This window comes from Coregonus clupeaformis, chromosome 18 (assembly GCF_020615455.1).
Source record: "Coregonus clupeaformis isolate EN_2021a chromosome 18, ASM2061545v1, whole genome shotgun sequence".
In the NCBI taxonomy this organism is placed as follows: Eukaryota; Metazoa; Chordata; class Actinopteri; order Salmoniformes; family Salmonidae; genus Coregonus; species Coregonus clupeaformis.
Genome location: NC_059209.1, coordinates 35,958,476 through 35,979,073, shown reverse-complemented (window position 1 = coordinate 35,979,073; position 20,598 = coordinate 35,958,476). Strand labels below are relative to the sequence as shown.

The window sequence follows — 20,598 nt, the reverse complement described above, 5'->3', positions numbered from 1 at the left end:
CACCCCTACACCAATCCACTCTCTCTCCTCCTCCATCTCTCCTCCTCACCATCCATCCTTTAGCAGATATCACCCCTACACCAATCCACTCTCTCTCCTCCTCCACCGCTCCTCCTCACCATCCCTCCCTCTCTGTCCTTCTCTCTCCTCTCTTCTCCTTTACCTTTCCATCAACAGTTAGCACTTCAACTGTTTTCTTCAACTAGCTTCTCCTGATTCCAAACTGTCCAAAACATGGCAATTTTTCTAGCTAATCAATTACAGTAAGCCTGGAAAAGCAAGAATAACCCTTGAAACAGGGAATGCTTAGCCACCTGACTGTGCATTTACAGCTTCACTGTTGTTGTGTGTTCCTTGTATGATTCCCAGAGAGGGAAAGTGGTGCTAACGGGATTAGCCTTGCCTATTAGCTTATTTTAGTGCTCTGAGGACACACCAACAATCACCACACCAGATGCTAACAGCAATAGCCTAGCATGTTACCACTCTGAGGAGAAGCTAACAATCACCAAACCAGATGCTAACAGCCATAGCCTAGCGTGTAAGCACTCTGAGGACAAGCCAAGAATCACCACACAAATTCAGACTAAAGCTAACAGCATTAGCCTACCGTGCTAGCATTCACCCACCCACTGTTGACTCTTCAAATGGGATTAAGGGATTGTCTGAAGGATCCAGATGGGGTTAAATGTCCCATACTATTATTTTTAACCCTAAAAGTGACAACATATTTATAACCCTAAAAGCGGCAACTGAGGTCTTTTTAAAAAAAATATTATAATTTGTAATGATTGCAAAGAGACATTGTCTGTCAAGAAGTAACACTTTTTGTATTAACCTTTTGTAACACAAGTAAATGGTTTCAATTCCCCACAATAAGCATATATTTCAAAAATGTTCACAAACGTTTACAAATATACATTTCTGTATGTTTTTAAAATGTTTTGAACAGTGATTTTGATCAATTTCATCCATAGCAACTTTTCATGAAAATGTTCTGTTATTCATTCAAGTGTGGTGTTTCTGTGATACTCATTGGCAAATGAGCTAATCTGATATACCTAAGATGGCCGCTGATATGGGCGCTAGTGCCATCAGACTTTTAGCTCTAACTTTGAAACGCTATGGGATATTAACTCAGTTCCAATTGCATCTGAAAGATGAGAGCCTCAACTTGGTATACACTGGAAGCTTAATATGTATTTAGTTTTTTTTAGTTACCTCTGTGCCAAATGTGTTGCTTTTTATCACAAGTGTACTACTGAGTGAACATTTTCAGTTTAGTTGAAATGTCCTAACATCTCAGAAGTATAAATAAAAGGGTTTTGAAATGATGATGTTATTGACCATTTTTAGCGCTAGGACAGTACACTCCTTGGCCCTGCTTAGTGTAGGTTACTATATGTGATGGCTATAGAGTAGTAGTCGTTCACTGTAGTATAGTAGTAGTTCACTATAGTATAGTAGTAGTAGTAGTAGTTCACTGTAGTATAGTAGTAGTTCACTGTAGTATAGTAGTAGTTCACTATAGTATAGGAGTAGTAGTAGTAGTAGTTCACTGTAGTATAGTAGTAGTTCACTGTAGTATAGTAGTAGTAGTTCACTGTAGTATAGTAGTAGTAGTTCACTGTAGTATGTTGTGTCAATTCCTGACTACAAGCTATACCGAGCACTCAAGCCTAAATCCACCCAGGGTGCTCAAAGCACTCCCAACCTGCAGGGGGCAACCATGCAACCGGAGCTGTTGAAACCAACCACCAGGAAGTGCTCTGGGGACCATATTAACCTGCGCACCCACAAGCAGTGCATGTGCATGGCATCGAAATGTTTGGTAAAAGCTTACTTGGCTCTCACTCATTCCTGAGAAGAGATACCAATGACCACAGCTCCTGATCATCCAAAGACGCAACTGGTAGGACAGAATGTGTTGTGAATTCATGCTTCTATATGCCCTTTTGTTTGGTTGTAACATACAATACAATTATTAATTAAATTAAATAGTGAAGACTTCATTATGTGAACGTAGTACTTGACAGTAACGTTACTATAATCATGTGTATTGTTAAATGTTTAATTATGATATTGATATTTAATTATTAACTTGCAATGATCCTAGGTTAATCTAAATGATGAAATGATTGCATGGTTAGGTTTGAGGATTCAGTAACATTAGTTTATGCTTATTTTGAGAAAGGGAATTGAGAGTTATTTGTAACTAATCCATGGTTTTTTGTTTGTGTGGTTTGAAGGTTATCAACCTATTCTGTTCCATCTTTTATGACAATAAAAAAATCATAAAGTGAACAGTTTTGAGTTGTCCTTTGCGTTCATCAAGGATAAAGCCGTTTTCAAGTTTGGGCAGAGCTGTGGTCAGCCAGAAATCACGCAGAACTTGACAGTTGAGTAACCAGCGGCAGTGAAGACGCAGGATCAAAGGGCTGAAGTCAAGCTGTCGACGCAAAGGAAGAATTGCCTGTGAAACTCTACACCATGGCCAAGGAAACTTTGGGAAAACAGTCAAGCAACTGAAGCAAGAGCGGACCTTAGCCAAATCTGCTTTCACCAGACAAGCGAACTACCTGAGTAAAGCTGCAGCTGGTATGATTAAGCATGAACTACAAGAGGAGTTCAGCAAGCTCAGTTCCCTGGCTAGAAGTGTCGGTGATTCAAATGATGACTACGCGGGCTGGCCTACTGGCTGAAGCGGGAACTAAGGGAGATGAAGAGGTCAAGCTCGACAAGGACCAGCATGCTGATCTTGAAAGGACGATTGAAGAGTGTGACATGAAATTGGAGGAAATCCGAGAGGCAGTCCAATTCAACCTCTGGCCAAGATACGGTAAAGAGGAGGTAGACTTTGCAATCCAAGAAGCGGAGAAAGCCTGTGACAGAGCCAAAGAAACCCCGTCACTGCTATTAACAGGGACGGCATGAACTACAGCTGGAAAGAGCGAGGAAGCTAATCCATGATGCAAGTGAAAGCCTGAAAGACTGGGAAAAATGGGTCCCACACGATGAGACTGCAGATCTGAAAGGCAGAGTAAAAGATCTGAGAATATTCGGCAGTAACCTCGAGGCCAAAAGAACAGAATTCCTCATCGCACAGAGGATTGCAGAAGAGGACAGAAGACCTACAGAGCTTCAACCAAGAGCAGTCCCACAACCAGTGGTGAGAATAAAACCAACCAGTCTACCTAAATTCACTGGGCTTAGGAGGAATTTCCACAGATGGAGGAAAGACTGGGAGAGCCTGCAAAAGCAGGGAGAGCCAACTGGTTCAGTGGAGGTGAAAGAAGTTTCAACTTCTTGACAGTGTGGACGAGAGAATATGTAGAGACCTGCGCCTGTCATCATATAACAGTGCTGAAGACATGTTTAGAGTACTCCAAAACCGGTATGGAAACAAGCCAACAATTGCTTTGGAGATAATTGAGGACCTGGAGAGGATCCCTCCTTTAAAGTCACACCAACCAAGGAAGGTTATTGACCTGATTCAAGCTGTGGAAAAGGCCCTGAATGACCTCACGGAGCTCGAAAGCAGTGGAGCCATAAAGAATCCCCTTGTCATCAGATCCATAGAGAGCAAGCTGCCGGATAACATGAAGAGGGACTGGCTGACATTCATGGTCAACCCAAGAAATGGAGTCACACCTGACAATCACTCGACAGCCTTCTAAGATTTTTAAAGACACAAGAGGACATACTGGAGAAACTAGACCAGTTGGGTGTAAGTGAAAACCCTGAAAAGAAAGCTACGTACCCGGAGAAGCGGTATGCTTCCACAAGGTCCACGAGAAAGGGAGGATGCGTTGTGTGTGGAGATGAAAAGCACCGTGAGAAGATTTTCTTTTGTAAGCAGTTCAAAGAACTAAAGCCTAGTGAGAAGCTGAATGCTGTCGAAAGACTGGGAGCATGCAGAAGATGCCTCAGATGTCATGGAGAGGATGAGGAATGTACGGACACTTACCTTTGCAGAAACAGAGACTGCAAAAGAGGAAGCTCCTCGGATCACCATTTCTTTCTCTGCCTTAAAGGAGGGGCTAAGAGGAAAGAATACGTGAAAGTGGAAAACCCAGCACCAGGAGGCAAACATTCACAGAGGAGCAAGAGAGATTAATACGTGAGCTCACCCCCGGACGTGGCAGAAAAAATTCAGGAATGCTTTCACCAACATGGCAAAATCACACTGCACTGGAGGAAGCCTTCCTGGGGTAATGGACTCAAGCACACGTGAATTACCAGTTATTCTTATGCTTCTCGAAGTAACTACTAACGCAGGGCAGAAAATTGGAACTCTCATTGACTTAGCATCAGACACCAACTACATCACTCACACAGCCGCCAGGAGACTGAAGCTTCGAAGTGAAAGGATCACACTAGTCGTCCATGGAGTTGGAGGCATGGCCATGAAGGTGAAGACCAAAAGATACTTACTCAAGGTGAGAGTCAAGACACCAAGAGGCACGGAGAAAGCTCATGAGCTGATCTGTTATGGGTTGGATGAGATTGCAAAAGCTCACAGAGCAATCAAAGCACAACACCTCAAGAAGTTCTTCCCGATACCAACCTGGAAGACCTTCACAGACCAGAACATGTTGAGCTTCTCATAAGCCACCGGGAAGGAAGACTTGCTCACAGAGAGTAAAGGTAGTAGGAGATCTTGTCCTGTGGGAGAGCCCTTTAGGAAAGACCGTTGGAGGAGCACATCCAGACCTCTGTGAAGTAGTGGACATGGCCCTGCACAATTCTGAAACTCATTTTGCACGATCTATGAGAATCACAGCAGTAAAGTATCAAGAAATTGCTGAGATGCAAGAATCTAGGAGCTGAAACTAAAACCACTGTTATTGGCAAAGAGTTCTTGGACTGGTGGAAGTGGGACAGCATTGGTGCGGCCCGTGAACCCATGTGTGGAGGATGTCGTTGTGGTAACTGTCAACCAGGAGGCAAAGACATGACTCTTAGTGAAGAAAGAGAGCTTGAGATAATCAGGCAAGGTCTCAGTTACGTGGAGTCAGATGTGCATAGTCAGGAGCCTCACTGGGACACAAAATACCCTTGGATTGAAGATCCAAGTTCCTTGCCCAACAACAGAAGCGCAGTGGAAGCCACGTTTCTGAGGACGGAGAAACAACTCAAGAGAGAACCAGATTGGCGTGCAGCATACACAACTCAAGTTCATGAGATGGTGGAAAGGAAGGCCGCAAAGAGACTCACTAGAAAGACCATTGCCGACTGGAAAGGTCCAGTATGGTACGTCAGTCACTTGATAGCACCAAACCCACACTCTATAACTACACCTGTCCGACTGGTATGGAACAGCAGCCAGAGGTTTAGAGGAAGCAGCATGAATGACCTTCTTCTGAAAGGGCCTGATGTACTTAATCCTATTCGAGCGGTACTGCTAAGGTTCAGGAGAGGAATCCATGCTGCTCTCGGCGACATCAAAAAGATGTACACTCTGTGTGGCTCGAAGACCTGGAGATGCACCTCCATAGATTCCTCTGGAGAGACGGGGATGATGGGGACATTGAGGAATATGCCATCACCAGGGTCAACATGGGCGATCGACCAGCAGGGTGTATCGCACAACTAGCCATGAGAGAAACAGCGAAGTTGCCCATGTTCACACATCTGAAAGAGGAACGGAGGGTCCTTGAAGAGGATTCCTACGTAGATGACCTCCTGACATCCCATAATGACCTGGAAAAGCTAGACGGAACCACCAAAAAGTCGAAGAAATCCTAAAGGCAGGTGGATTCTTCCTCCAAGCCGTGGGTCCGATCAGGCCAAAGTGGGAGGCAAACATCTACATCAGAACATCCAACATCATCAGATGAAGTCTTCATCCTCCCCAACCAAGTGGAGAGAAGGAGACAACAGAGCTCTTGGAGTTGGTTATTTAGTCGAATCAGACAAACTGTACCTCATGACCTCGATAAACTTCTCAAAGAGACAAAAGAAGATGAGGATCAGTCAAGATCTCGTTGGAGAGGAAGTGAGAATGAAAACTCCAAACCCACTGACCAGAAGGCAACTGCTTAGCCAAGTAGCTAGTTTGTATGACCCAATAGGCCTTGCAACACCTGCCAAACAGAAAGGAGCCATTTTAGTCAGAAAAGCATTCCAAGAAACTGGAGGCAAAGCTCTAACAAGAGACACATGGGACACACCTCTGTCTGAGAAACTTAGAGGAGAAGCAATCCGCCTGTTTGAGGAATACAGACACCTCAACCAAATTACCTTCCATAGAAGCCTGACTCCAGTCAAAAGGATTGGAGAACCCTGGGGAATAACATTCTCAGATGGGAGGCGACCAGAGTTATGGAGCAGTGGCATACTTCAGGTGGGAGACCGAGCAAGGCATCCTGGTCCGACTTGCTGAGTCCAAAGCCAAGCTTACACCACTTGACCAAAAGGGAGAACCAGTGAAGGCTGAAGTCTGTGGTGCTGTGTTCGCTGCAAGACTCAGAAATACATTGAAAAGCACAGTCGGATGCAAGTAGGACGTTGGATCCATCTGTTAGATAGTCAAACTGTGCTGGGTGCAATCCAAAGGGACAGTTATGGGTACCAGACCTTTTTGCAAACAGAGTGGGAGAGATCCAGAAGTCCACATCAGTTGAGGACTGGAGATGGATTCCAGGTGAGCAAAACATTGCTGACCTCATGACAAGAGGAGCAACCCCAGAGGACCTCAAAGAGAACTCTGTGTGGCAGAACGGCCCAGAGTTTCTGAAACGACCTGTAGAGGATTGGCCGAACAAAGTCAGCCAAAGAAGTCGCTGCAGATGCCAAAGAAGGCATAAACAAGCTCCAAAGGAAATGTTTTACAGCAGCACTGACCCGAGCGCAGGTGGGGAAAAAGATCCAACATGCTCCACGTATACCAATATCTCCAACCTCTGACAAAGGTAAAGACCTGCAAAGCAGCCCTAATGGAAGAGGGCAACAAATCCAAGTCCAAAGACCACCTTCTGGTTATTCAGTGGGGAATATCCTTAACATCAGCAAGTTCAGCGAGTTTAACCAGGTTGACAAGAGTCATTGCCTGGGTGTGGAGAGCTGCCACAAGGTGGAAAGAAATGCTAGCCAAGACCACCACCACAAGCAAGCCAAAGAAAAAGGAAATTCCTTCAGCTCTTGAGATCAAGTCCAGAATCAAGAAAGCTACACTTACCATCATGGAGTGTGAAGATGCACTCAGGGATCTCTTCCTTGCAGCCCAAAAGGATGTAACCTGGCCAGACACCACACTCAGCAGGCTTGCTGTGGTCAAAGAGGAAAACACTGGACTCTTGCTCTGTGGAGGAAGATTCCAAATCTTTAATGAAGAAAAAACTGCAGTACCAACCTTGCCAATGAGCGGCCTATTGATGCCAGGACTCAGAGCAGAGAGGACTGTGTAGAATACATTAGCCCAAATTCACTTCTACTCGGACGGACCGGACCCAGAGGAGATCCAGGGACCTTTGACTTTGAAGGTTACTCCTACAAGAGATTAAGAACCATCCAAACAGAAGTTGACCGATTCTGGAGGAAATGGAGTCAGTTAGCGGACCAAACCTGTTTGTCCGGACCAAGTGGCACACCGCTCACAGGAATGTGGCATTGGAGATGTCGGCCTGGCTGGCCGACCAGAACGCCTTGAGAGGTCAGTACAGGCTTGCCAGAGTTATTGACGTTAACACTGACAAGAAGGGAATTGTGAGGGATGTATATCTCCGATCCTTCCCCAGCTACCCAGTCGCAACTGTGAAGCCCACTAAAAAGATGGAAAACATTCAATCAAGATACCAGCAACAGTTCTTCACAGGGATGTCAGACGGATAGTTGTCTTGCTTCCAGTTGAAGAGCAGCAGCAACAGGATCAAAAAATAGAGTAACTGGAATCCAACACATCACAGTTCTGTGTGACCTCCTTGGGTTGAAGAACCAGGAGGTCAAGTGGGAGGTGTTGTGTCAATTCCTGACTACAAGCTATACCGAGCACTCAAGCCTAAATCCACCCAGGGTGCTCAAAGCACTCCCCAACCTGCAGGGGGCAACCATGCAACCGGAGCTGTTGAAACCAACCACCAGGAAGTGCTCTGGGGACCATATTAACCTGCGCACCCACAAGCAGTGCATGTGCATGGCATCGAAATGTTTGGTAAAAGCTTACTTGGCTCTCACTCATTCCTGAGAAGAGATACCAATGACCACAGCTCCTGATCATCCAAAGACGCAACTGGTAGGACAGAATGTGTTGTGAATTCATGCTTCTATATGCCCTTTTGTTTGGTTGTAACATACAATACAATTATTAATTAAATTAAATAGTGAAGACTTCATTATGTGAACGTAGTACTTGACAGTACCGTTACTATAATCATGTGTATTGTTAAATGTTTAATTATGATATTGATATTTAATTATTAACTTGCAATGATCCTAGGTTAATCTAAATGATGAAATGATTGCATGGTTAGGTTTGAGGATTCAGTAACATTAGTTTATGCTTATTTTTGAGAAAGGGAATTGAGAGTTATTTGTAACTAATCCATGGTTTTTTGTTTGTGTGGTTTGAAGGTTATCAACCTATTCTGTTCCATCTTTATGACAATAAAAAATCATAAAGTGAACAGTTTTGAGTTGTCCTTTGCGTTCATCAAGGATAATGTCACGAGTTACAAAGCCAGAACCCAGAAGCAGACCAGGACAAGGTAAGTTGAAACGAAGGTGAGTGTTTATTTACAAATTCAAGAGTGATGCTGAATAATCCAGGGAACAGAGCGGGCGGCGTTGATTAGTTGTTGGGGGTGCAGTGGTTGATCCCGTCATGGCTCGGCAGCCGCCGACCACCAGGCAGAGGTTGGATGAAGGCTCCGACGAGTGACTGCAGATGGAACAAAACGGAGGTAAGTAAACAACAAACCAACAAGGTGCAAAAACAACAAAACCACCGCTAGAGGCTCTAAGACTGATACTCTGGTAAACCTACTGTTCATGGCTAACGATCCGGCAGGGAATGGATGTTAGGCCAGAGCCTAAGAAGGGTGATGATCAGGACCAGGTGTGCAGATTGCAGATGGGATGCAGGTGCGGAAATCAAGAGAGCTCCCGGAGCGTTCCAGAACCCTCGGGAAACTGGAGATCCCGAGCAGAAAAACCAGTCCACAGACAGGACCCGACTCAGACTGCCGGGATCGTTACAGTACCCCCTCCGACGAACGCCACCGGGCGGACTCCCGGAGCGCCAGGATGGAGGCGGTAGAAGTCACGGATGAGGTCAGCATCTAGGATCTGTCGCCGCGGAATCCAACTCCTCTCTTCAGGACCATACCCCTCCCAGTCCACGAGATACTGGAAACCCCGCCCCGCCGTCTGCCGAATCCATGATGCGTCGCACCGTGTAGGCAGGACCACCTCGATCATCCGAGGAGGAGGAGGAGGAGGCGGAGGAGGCAACAGAGGACTAAGGAAAACAGGCTTGAGGCAGGAGACATGAAAGGTGGGATGGACTCTGAGCGTCCCTCGGGAGTTTGAGTCGAACTGCCACCGGATTGATCACCTTCTCCACCACAAACGGACCAATGAACTTCGTAACAACTTCCTAGACTCAGTCCGTAAAGGAAGATCCCGTGTGGCCAACCAGACCCTATCTCCGATGGTGTAGGTGGGAGCGGGATCCGGCGACGATTCGCCTGGGAGCTGATACCGGTCCGAACTCTAAGGAGTGCCTTTCTGGCCCGATGCCAGGTCCGGTGGCAACGCACGAATATGGGCCTGAACAGAAGGCACTGAGAGCTCCTTCTCCTGAGAAGGGAACAAGGGAGGTTGGTAGCCATACAGGCACTGGAAGGGAGACATCCCAGTGGCAGATGTAGGGAGAGTATTGTGGGCATACTCAACCCAAGGCAACTGAGAGACCCAGGAGGTGGGGTTGGAAGAGGCCAGGCAGCGTAGCGTGGATTCCATCTTCTGGTTGGCTCTCTCCGCCTGACCATTAGATTGGGGGTGAAAACCAGATGTGAGACTGACTGTAGCTCCAATGGCCAAACAGAAGGACTTCCAGACAGCAGAGGTAAACTGAGGCTCACGGTCGGAAACGATATCACTGGGCAACCCGTGGACCCTGAAAACCTCCCTAACCAGGATCTCGGACGTCTCCGAGGCAGAGGGAAGCTTGGCAATTGGCACAAAGTGGGCGGAACTTGCTGAATCTGTCCACGATAGTCAGAACGACCGTGTTCCCTCAGAAGCGGGCAACCCAGTGACAAAGTCCAGGGGCCAGATGCGACCATGGTCGCCGGGGAATAGGAAGGGGGTGAAGTAGTCCAGAGCTGGGCCGATTGGTACCCTTATTCTGCGCACACACTGGACAGGCAGCAACATAACCCCGAGTATCCTCGGCCATGGCAGGCCACCAAAAACGTCTGCGAAGAAACGCCATCGTCCGAGCCACGCCAGGGTGACAAGCCATCTTGCTGGCGTGGGACCATTTGAGGACCGCAGGACGAACCGACTCAGGCACAAACAACCGACCGGGTGGACCGTTACGGGGACCGGGCTGCGTCCGAAGAGCCGCCATCACCTCCTCCTCAATCTTCCACCTAACAGCTCCCACGACGCAGTTCCGGGGAGAATTGTCTCGGTCTTGGACCCACTCGAATAGACAAGGCTACCAAGCTGTCCAGGTCACTAGGCTCCGGATAGGAGATCAACTCATCCTTGAGCTGCTCCGACAGACCCTGGTAAAAGGCCGCTTGCAGAGACTCCTCATTCCACCCACTCTCCACAGCCAATGTCTTGAACTCGATCACGAAGTCAAGCCACGCTATGCGAGTTCCCTGGCGGCGAAAACAGGCGCCTAGCTGCGTCCCTCCTCGGACGGAATGGTCGAAGAGCTTCCTCATCTCGGCCGTGAACCCCTGGTATGAAGCCATGCAGGGATCCTGTCGTTCCCAAACGGCTGAAGCCCACTCCAGCGCCGACCACGCAGCAACTCAATCACAAAGGCTATCCTAGCCTTGTCTGTGGCATAAGAGTAGGGCTGTAGATCGAACACTAATCCACACTGCATAAGGAAGGAACGGCATCTTCCCAGCTCCCCCTCATATTTATCCGGCGTCGGAACCTTGGGCTCACGGAAGGACACAGCTCCAGAAGCGGCAGGCGAGATGGGTGAAACCGGTAGTGGATCCTCCACCGGACTCTTGCGTTGGTTCTGGACCTCCGTCAGACCGGTAGAAAGGTTCCGAACTGACAACGCGATCTCCTGTAGTACCGTGCTGATGGCCCAACATCTTCTCCTGATGGGTAATGGCATGGCGAACAGAGTCCAGGTCCGCTGGGTTCATTACTGGCGGATCGTTCTGTCACGAAGTTACAAAGCCAGAACCCAGAAGCAGACCAGGACAAGGTAAGTTGAAACGAAGGTGAGTGTTTATTTACAAATTCAAGAGTGATGCTGAATAATCCAGGGAACAGAGCGGGTGGCGTTGATTAGTTGTTGGGGGTGCAGTGGTTGATCCCGTCATGGCTCGGCAGCCGCCGACCACCAGGCAGAGGTTGGATGAAGGCTCCGGACGAGTGACTGCAGATGGAACAAAACGGAGGTAAGTAAACAACAAACCAACAAGGTGCAAAAACAACAAAACTACCGCTAGAGGCTCTAAGACTGATACTCTGGTAAACCTACTGTTCATGGCTAACGATCCGGCAGGGAATGGATGTTAGGCAGAGCCTAAGAAGGGTGATGATCAGGACCAGGTGTGCAGATTGCAGATGGGATGCAGGTGCGGAAATCAAGAGAGCTCCCCGGAGCGTTCCAGAACCCTCGGGAAACTGGAGATCCCGAGCAGAAAAACTAGTCCACAGACAGGACCCGACTCAGACTGCCGGGATCGTTACAGATAAAGCCGTTTTCAAGTTTGGGCAGAGCTGTGGTCAGCCAGAAATCACGCAGAACTTGACAAGTATAGTAGTAGTAGTTCACTGTAGTATAGTAGTAGTTCACTGTAGTATAGTAGTAGTTCACTGTAGTATAGTAGTAGTTCACTGTAGTATAGTAGTAGTTCACTGTAGTATAGTAGTAGTTCACTGTAGTATAGTAGTAGTTCACTCTAGTATAGTAGTAGTAGTTCACTGTAGTATAGTAGTAATTCACTGTAGTATAGTAGTAGTAGTTCACTGTAGTATAGTAGTAGTTCACTGTAGTATAGTAATAGTAGTTCACTAGTTCACCATATTATAGTAGTAGTGGTAGTTCACCATAGTATAGTAGTAGTAGTTCACTGTAGTATAGTAGTAGTAGTTCACTGTAGTATAGTAGTAGTTCACTGTAGTATAGTAGTAGTTCACTGTAGTATAGTAGTAGTTCACTCTAGTATAGTAGTAGTAGTTCACTGTAGTATAGTAGTAATTCACTGTAGTATAGTAGTAGTAGTTCACTGTAGTATAGTAGTAGTTCACTGTAGTATAGTAATAGTAGTTCACTAGTTCACCATATTATAGTAGTAGTGGTAGTTCACCATAGTATAGTAGTAGTAGTTCACTGTAGTATAGTAGTAGTAGTTCACTGTAGTATAGTAGTAGTTCACTGTAGTATAGTAGTAGTAGTTCACTGTAGTATAGTAGTAGTAGTTCACTCTAGTATAGTAGTAGTAGTTCACTGTAGTATAGTAGTAGTAGTTCACTGTAGTATAGTAGTAGTAGTTCACTGTAGTATAGTAGTAGTTCACTGTAGTATAGTAGTAGTAGTTCACTGTAGTATAGTAGTAGTTCACTGTAGTATAGTAGTAGTTCACTGTAGTATAGTAGTAGTAGACAAGCATAACAATGCATTACGACAGCACTATAATGCATTATTGAAAATGTATTTACTTTAGTAAAGTGTTACAAGTTCAGTGGAAGAATGCCAAGGAACAACCAATCAGAGTCATGGGACAACAAAGTGCTGAAACCAATGGGTGTGTCCCAAATGTCACCCTATTCCCTATATAGTGCACTACTTTTGACCAGTGTGTCCTATAAGGGAATAGGGTGGTATTTAGGATGTAGACACGGTCAGAACTTGTGCTTAAGGTTTGAACCACATATGGTTTGAAGAGACTCCAAATGGAAACACACACACACACACACACGCAGGCCAATCCGTAACTATGTTTACATCAACATATGCCAAGGGACCTGCCTACACATCATTAGCAAACACCCAAACCCTATGGTTCCTGAGTTACGCATCACCACCAGCACAACCACATCCACACAAAACAACACAAAACCACAGCACACCTCAACACAACCATCACCACACAACGCTCTACAACCGAACACAATATAACACAATGATAGCCTTCATCTTACACTTCTTTTATAAAATAACAGATATCCAACAGACTAACACATATCCCTAAACTCTTTACTAAGAAGAACTAAATCACTGGGTAGGTTTATGAGACACAGTGTAGGTCCATTACAATATGGATCTGTGTTAATGTTATCAGAGACAAACGCTTTGACCACCAATAGAATTTCTTTGCTGTATGATATCAGAACCCCTCACTACAAGAATAACCAATCAGTGACGAGAGACACAAGCAACAAAAACTAAAACGCCTGCATCCCAAACAACTACTGCCACAACAATAACAGCAGGTGTACAGCTGGGAAAAGGATTTGAGGGTTAAATGATCTCACCCCCATCATTACACACACACACACACAGACACGCAGACACACACACGCGCACGGACACAGGAACACACACACACCAATCACCAAATAACCAATAAACACAATATGAAAACATGTTGCGTCTGAATGAGGGCAGTAGTGTCAATGCCCATCTCTGTCTGTGATCGATAGTGAGCTAATGGAGGCTCAACACATTAGACAGCTGGACAAAGACAAACTATTTATTTTCAAATAAACTGGGGTAAGGCTCTGTGTTGTTGGTCGTAGGGGGGGGGCACTGACACGCCATCTTTTAGCTAGTCTATCACGTGCCTCAATGACCTGACCTTCTCTCTGTTTCTCTGAAAGCACTCTCCTCTAATATCCCCTGTCTGCTTCTATCCATCCACCCAGAGAGAGAAAGACAGACAGACAAAGAGAGCGAGATGGGGGAGAGCGAGAGAGGAGAGAGAGCAAGAGAGAGAGCGAGAGAGCGAGAGAGCGAGAGAGAGCGAGAGAGGGGTAGAGAGAGGTGGAGAGAGAGAGAGAGGTAGAGAGAGAGACAGAGAGAGAGAGAGAGAGAGAGAGAGAGAGAGAGAGAGAGAGAGAGAGAGAGAGAGAGAGAGAGAGAGAGAGAAATAAGAGAGGCCACACAGGTTCACTTGCCATGCGAATAAAGGAATTTGAACACACACTCAAACACACACACTTTCAGGAAAGGGAAAGCTGCAAACAAAGGACATCCTCCTCCTCCCTCCCCTCTCTCTGTCACACTCCCTCCCTTCCTGACTCTTACATCATTAGGGTGAACAAAGGACATCATCCTCCTCCTCCCTCCCTTCCTCCCCTCTCTCTGTCACACTCCCTCCCTTCCTGACTCTTAAATCGATGGGTATTATTACCAACACCACACTACAGTGCCTTCACAAAGTATTCACACCCCTTGACTTTTTCACAAAAAAAATGTGTTACAGCCTGAATTTAAAATGGGTTAAATTGAGATGTTTGGTCACTGGCCTACACACAATACCCCATAATGTCAAAGTGGAAATATGTTTTTAGAAATGTTTACAAATTAATAACAAATGAAAAGCTGAAATGTATTGCATCAATAAGTATTCAACCCTTTTGTTATGGCAAGCCTAAATAAATTCAGGAGTAAAAATGTGCTTAACAAGTCACATAATAAGTTGCATGGACTCACTTTGTGTGCAATAATAGTGTTTAACATGATTTTTTAATGACTACCTCATCTCTGTACCCCACACATACAATGATCTGTAAGGTCCCTCAGTCGAGCAGTGAATTTCAAGCACAGATTCAACCACAAAGACCAGAGAGGTTTTCCAATGCCTTGCAAAGAAGGGTACAGATTGGTAGATGGGTAAAAAACAAAAGCTGACACTGAATATTCCTTTGAGAATGGTGAAGTTATTAATTAGACTTTGGATGGTCTTTCAATACACCCAGTCAATACAAAGATACAGGCGTCCTTCCTAACTCAGTTGCCGGAGAGGAAGGAAACCGCTCAGGGATTTCACCATGAGGCCAATGGTGACTTTAAAACAGTTACAGAGTTTAATGGCTGTGATAGGAGAAAACTGAAGATGGATCAACAACATTGTAGTGACTCCACAATACTAACCTAAACGACAGTGAAAATAACAAAAATATTACAGAACAAAAATATTCCATAACATGCATCCTGTTTGCAATAAGGCAGTAAAGTAAAACTGAAGAAAAAAAATGCTAAGAAATGAACTCCAACACAACACATCACTGAGTACCACTCTTCATATTTTCAAGCATGGTGGTGGCTGCATCATGTTATGGGTATGCTTGTCATCGGCAAGGACTAGGGAGTTTATTAGGACAAAAATCAATGGAATAGAGCTAAGCACAGGCAAAATCCTAGCGGAAAACCTGGTTCTGTCTGCTTTCCAACAGACACTGGGAGGCAAATTCACCTTTCAGCAGGACAATAGCCTAAAACCCAAGGCCGAATGTACACTGGAATTGCTTACCAAGACGACATTGAATGTTCCTGAGTGGCCTAGTTACAGTTTTGACTTAAATGATCACCAACCAACTTGACAGAGCTTGAAGAATTTTAAAAAGAAGAATGTGCAAATTGGGTCCAATCCAGGTGTGGAAAACTCTTAGAGACAACACAACAAAATGTGGAATAAGTCAAGGGGTATGAATACTTTCTGAAGGCACTGTCCCTCCCTACCTGTCGGATAGAGCCCCCATATACAACGCCAAGTCACTACCAACCCAGTCCCTCCCTTGTCCATGTCTCTTTCTTTCCTCCCTCCCTCCCTCCTCTCTCCTCCCTCCCTCTCTCTCTCCCTCCTCTCTCTCCCTCCTCTCTCTCTCCATCCTCTCTCCCTCCTATCTCACCCTCTCTCCCTCCTATCTCACCCTCCCTCCCTCCCTCCTCTCTCTCTCTCTCCCTCCCTCCTCCCTCCCTCCCTCCCTCCTTCCTTCCTTCCTTCCTTCCTTCCTTCCTTCCTTCCTTCCTTCCTTCCTTCCTTCTTTCCTTCCTTCCCTCCCTCCCTCCCTCCCTCCCTCCCTCCCTCCTCTCCCTGCCTCTCTCCCTCCCTCCCTCCCTCCCTCCTCCCTCCCTCCCTCCCTCCTTCCTTCCTTCCTTCCTTCCTTCCTTCCTTTCTTCCTTCCTTCCTTCCTTCCTTCCTTCCTTCCCTCTCTCGCTCTCCCTTTTCCCTCCCTCCCTCCTCTCTCTTTCCCTCCTCCCTCCTTCCTCTCTCTCTCTCCCTCCCTCCCTCCTCTCTCTCTCCCTTTTCCCTCCCTCCCTCCCTCCTCTCTCCTCTCTCTCTCACAAGTTCTTTCCCTTACCTGATTATAAGAAGATTAGTCTTTACGTAACATTGTAGCTTGATGTGAATAAGTTGCCTCTAGTGAAATGTCCACTAAGTCTACTGTAGGTAAAGTAGAGCATGCAACTCCCTCTCTCCTTCTCTCTAATGCAGGGTGAATGATGTATCTCTGTTATATTATGTTGTGTTGACATTCTGCAGACTTATAAAAGGGAAAGGAGATAGCTGCACATTCTGTAGAACAGATGCTGTAAATGTAATTATAATAATTAGTCAATGTTTCGACAGCAAGCTGCCTTCATTAGAGTTTCTCAACATTCTGTAGCCTCACATCTATCAGGCTTTGGGACTGCTGATACAGTGTTTCCTCTCCTCTCCTCTCCTCTCCTCTCCTCTCCTCTCCTCTCCTCTCCTCTCCTCTCCTCTCCTCTACGCTGGATGTAATACAATGTATTATAGAGCCTGATAGACACACTCACTCCACTCACCCACCCACCCACTCCACTCACCCACCCACTCCACCCACTCACCCACCCACCCCACCCACACCCACCACACTCCATCTACAACCACCCACACCCACCCATGTCTAAAAGTGGAGGAAGGGGGGGGGGGCTATTCAGCAGCCTGATGGTCTGGGGGTAAAAGCTATTGGCCAGTCTGTTAGTTTTAGCTATGATGCACCCACACACACACACACACACACCACACACACACACACAGGTGTGTGTGTGTGTGTGTGTGTGTGTGTGTGTGTGTGTGTGTGTGTGTGTGTGTGTGTGTGTGTGTGTGCGTCCAGACCAGTCAGCAACATCACACCAGGTCATCAGAAGCATCTTTGTCTCACACTACTAGACATCCTGTCCAGGGAGTGTACTTGTACATCAAGCTGCCTCACGCTAAATAAACAGGCTACTTGTTTTACTGCCTCACTATGGTCAGTCTGCTAACTAGCACTACTGTGTGTGAGACCTACCACATCCTCTGCCAAGAGGTCTGAACCTTTATGGCACAGGTGGTGCACTGCACTATAACATTACTGCAGAGTTGCTTGTTCAAGTCCCTACGAACACCGCCAGATGCTCCAGTCTTCCAATGACAAGGTGTTTTTAAAGCGTTATGCTTTACCCTCACCCCCTACAGTCACTCAAGTCTGTTTCTGTCTCAAAATCTGGTAGAGCTCTGATGAAATCATCCCCTGCTATAGAGCCAGGACAAGTGGGAACTTGATCTGACCGGGGAGGAGACAGACACAGTTAAGCCGCAGCTGTGCTGGGCCGGGGGCGACACGCCAACTGCCCGTCTGTCCGGGTTATGGGAGACATTTCCCTGGTAGACCTACAGACGAAGCAGCAGCGTGGTAGCTTAGGCCTTCTTCTGAAATGATGTGCTCGCTCTGTCTGTGGTGAGCAGATATCAAATCAGACACGAATGTTCCTGACAGCCAGAACTAAGATGGAGAAAAAAATGCGGGATACATAACGGGACGATATGCAGCAGCACAGAAACGCTTGGTTGCATCTCGCTCTCTCTCGCTCTCTCTCGATAGAGGTTTGATAGGTTACATGGCAATGAAAACACCCTGAAGCCAAAGGGAAATATGGGGCAAGAAAAAGCGCTGATTTTGTTATCGCCAATATAGAATATTTCTAATAGCAGACCAAGTGATCCGTCATATATATTTATTGGTGATATGAGTCATACGTATGGAGGACTAAAAGTGCCACAATTAAATAAATAAATACACCATTAAATAATTACTTAAATGTGTCATTAATTAATTAAAATTAGAATTAAATACATAAATGTGTTATTAAATGTGTCATTAATTAATTCAAATACCGATTCATTTTATGTAAAATACATATATAATAATTTCACTATTTACATTTACATTTCATGGTCCTGCGTTGGAGTGCTTCCTGAATTACTTAAAACTGTCAAACTGACCCATCAAAAGTTGGTAGGCGGAACCTAACGCCTGATTGGTTATCCTCTGCATCAAGCCAAGACAAATCAATTCCGGATAATGTCAGCAGGTCCTGCTTCTACATCCTCTGCTAAGTTTAAAATGTCTCTAACCAACTCCCCTGGAAAGTTCACGGAGATCCTCCATTGTCTCTATCCAGGTTGGCCTACTCTACTTCAGACCAAAGCAATGGATCAGACTAGATTCGCGTTAGCCCCGCCCACTGACTTTGATGGGTCAGTTTGACAGTTTTAAGTAATTCATGAATCACTGCAATGCAGGATCATGAAATGTAAATGTAAATAGTGAAATTATTATATATGTATTTTACATAAAATGAATCGGTATTTGAATTAATTAATGATACATTTAATTACACATTTATGTATTTAATTCTAATTTTAATTAATTAATGACACATTTAAGTAATTATTTAATGGTGTATTTATATATTTAATTGTGGCACTTTTAGTCCTCCATACATACGATCCGGAATATTTTAGGTAAATCGATCGCTTAGGCTCTAGAGCATCTAAATGCTATCATATAGACCTAGGCTCTCACTAATCGATAACATGGTAAATATAGTGTAGGCCTAACTGAACAATGTAGAGATATTTTTGTGTTAACAGCTGATAATATCCGCGTGAGCGTTGACCTGCACTGTCTATTCCCAAAACAACAATATAATATCCCCAACATCACCCCTCCCATGTGTGGTGACCACTAGGAATGCGCGCACCCAAATCGATATAATGATGGTTTTGGAGACAATGTAACTGGGGTATGCTAGAGCAAAGGCCCGTTACATGGCAACGTATGATTCCTTTCCAGTCCCAGAAAGGCTACATATCAAATATTCGATAATCTAGTCTAAAACACCCACAAACGTACCGAACATGTCAAGAAAATTATTGGCCGTTGTTTATGCCTAGTTTTTAATGCCGATGACAGGACTATGTTATTATGTAGCCCAGCCTCCACCGTCATCATCCACCGCCCCGTGCCGTGTGTCAAACATCTTCCTCGCCTTTGTAAGGATTAAGTGTGAGATGACGGCAGTGTCTTGTTTATCTTGTTATTTAACTACGTAGCCAAGAATCAATATTGCAACGCAATACACATATGTGCCATGCATTGTCATTAAGATGGCGTTAATTAGGCCTAATGGAGGTTGTGCTGTGTTGTCGCGAGCACCGCAGTCTAACGTCTTTGGATAAAGAGTCAAGACAGCAAACCAACAATGGGATTAAACACCACACGCGGAAATAGCTTACATTCGAAACGATCTTGGCATTTCAATAACCACATTTTTTTCTGCGCCTTTGCCGTTATGATGCTACAGCATCATTTTCTAGCTTCCGATTCGATGCTGTCCAAGCAATTCTGCATTGCTTCTCCCTCTCTCCCCATTATATACCAGCCTTCTATTAGAAAGCCACGAAGGCGAATATACTTACGTTTAAGCAGGTTGTCAACGATGTTACTATCGTGTCAATAGTATCCACATGTCAATTGTTGTCAATAACCACGTGAATAATGTGCCTAATCCTAGACGCTTGGAACATGTTTTTTTTTATGCTCGCGACCAGCAGCGTTGCAGCTCTCGACAGCGCAGCAGAGGCGTAGAAAGGGGCTCTTACGTCAACCCGGATTCAGCTCCACTCTCCAGCATAGTGATTCGGTCAGGCCCAATACCGAGAGGATCAAGTCCAATACCGTGTATCTCTACCTTCCTGGAGGCTGGCTACCAATTTCTGGGCAACCTGCAGGCAGGCGGAGGGTCAACCTTCCCATGTTTTTTCAATGACACTGACATTATAATTATCTCTCTCTCTCTCTCTCTCTCTCTCTCTCTCTCTCTCTCTCTCTCAATTCAATTCAATTCAATTTAATTTCAATTCAATTCAATTTAAGGGCTTTATTGGCATGGGAAACGTGTGTTAACATTGCCAAAGCAAGGGAAGTAGATAATAAACAAAAGTGAAATAAACAATAAATATTAACAGTAAACATTACACTCAGAAGTTTCAAAAGAATAAAGACATTTCAAATGTCATGTTGTGTATATATACAGTGTTGTAACAATGTGCAAATAGTTAAAGTACAAATGGGAAAATAAATAAACATAAA

The 20,598-nt window shown here is 45.3% G+C and overlaps 1 protein-coding gene across 1 annotated transcript in view; it reads right to left on the bottom strand.

The window, feature by feature from the left end:
• rusc2 (RUN and SH3 domain containing 2) overlaps nt 1-20,289 on the bottom strand; it is a 56,781-nt gene extending 36,492 nt beyond the window's left edge. The window contains exon 1 of the mRNA XM_041904133.2: nt 19,926-20,289. The gene's annotated coding sequence lies outside the window, so the exon portion shown is untranslated. The remainder of the gene's footprint in view (nt 1-19,925) is intronic.
• Nucleotides 20,290-20,598: the final 309 nt, after the last annotated feature.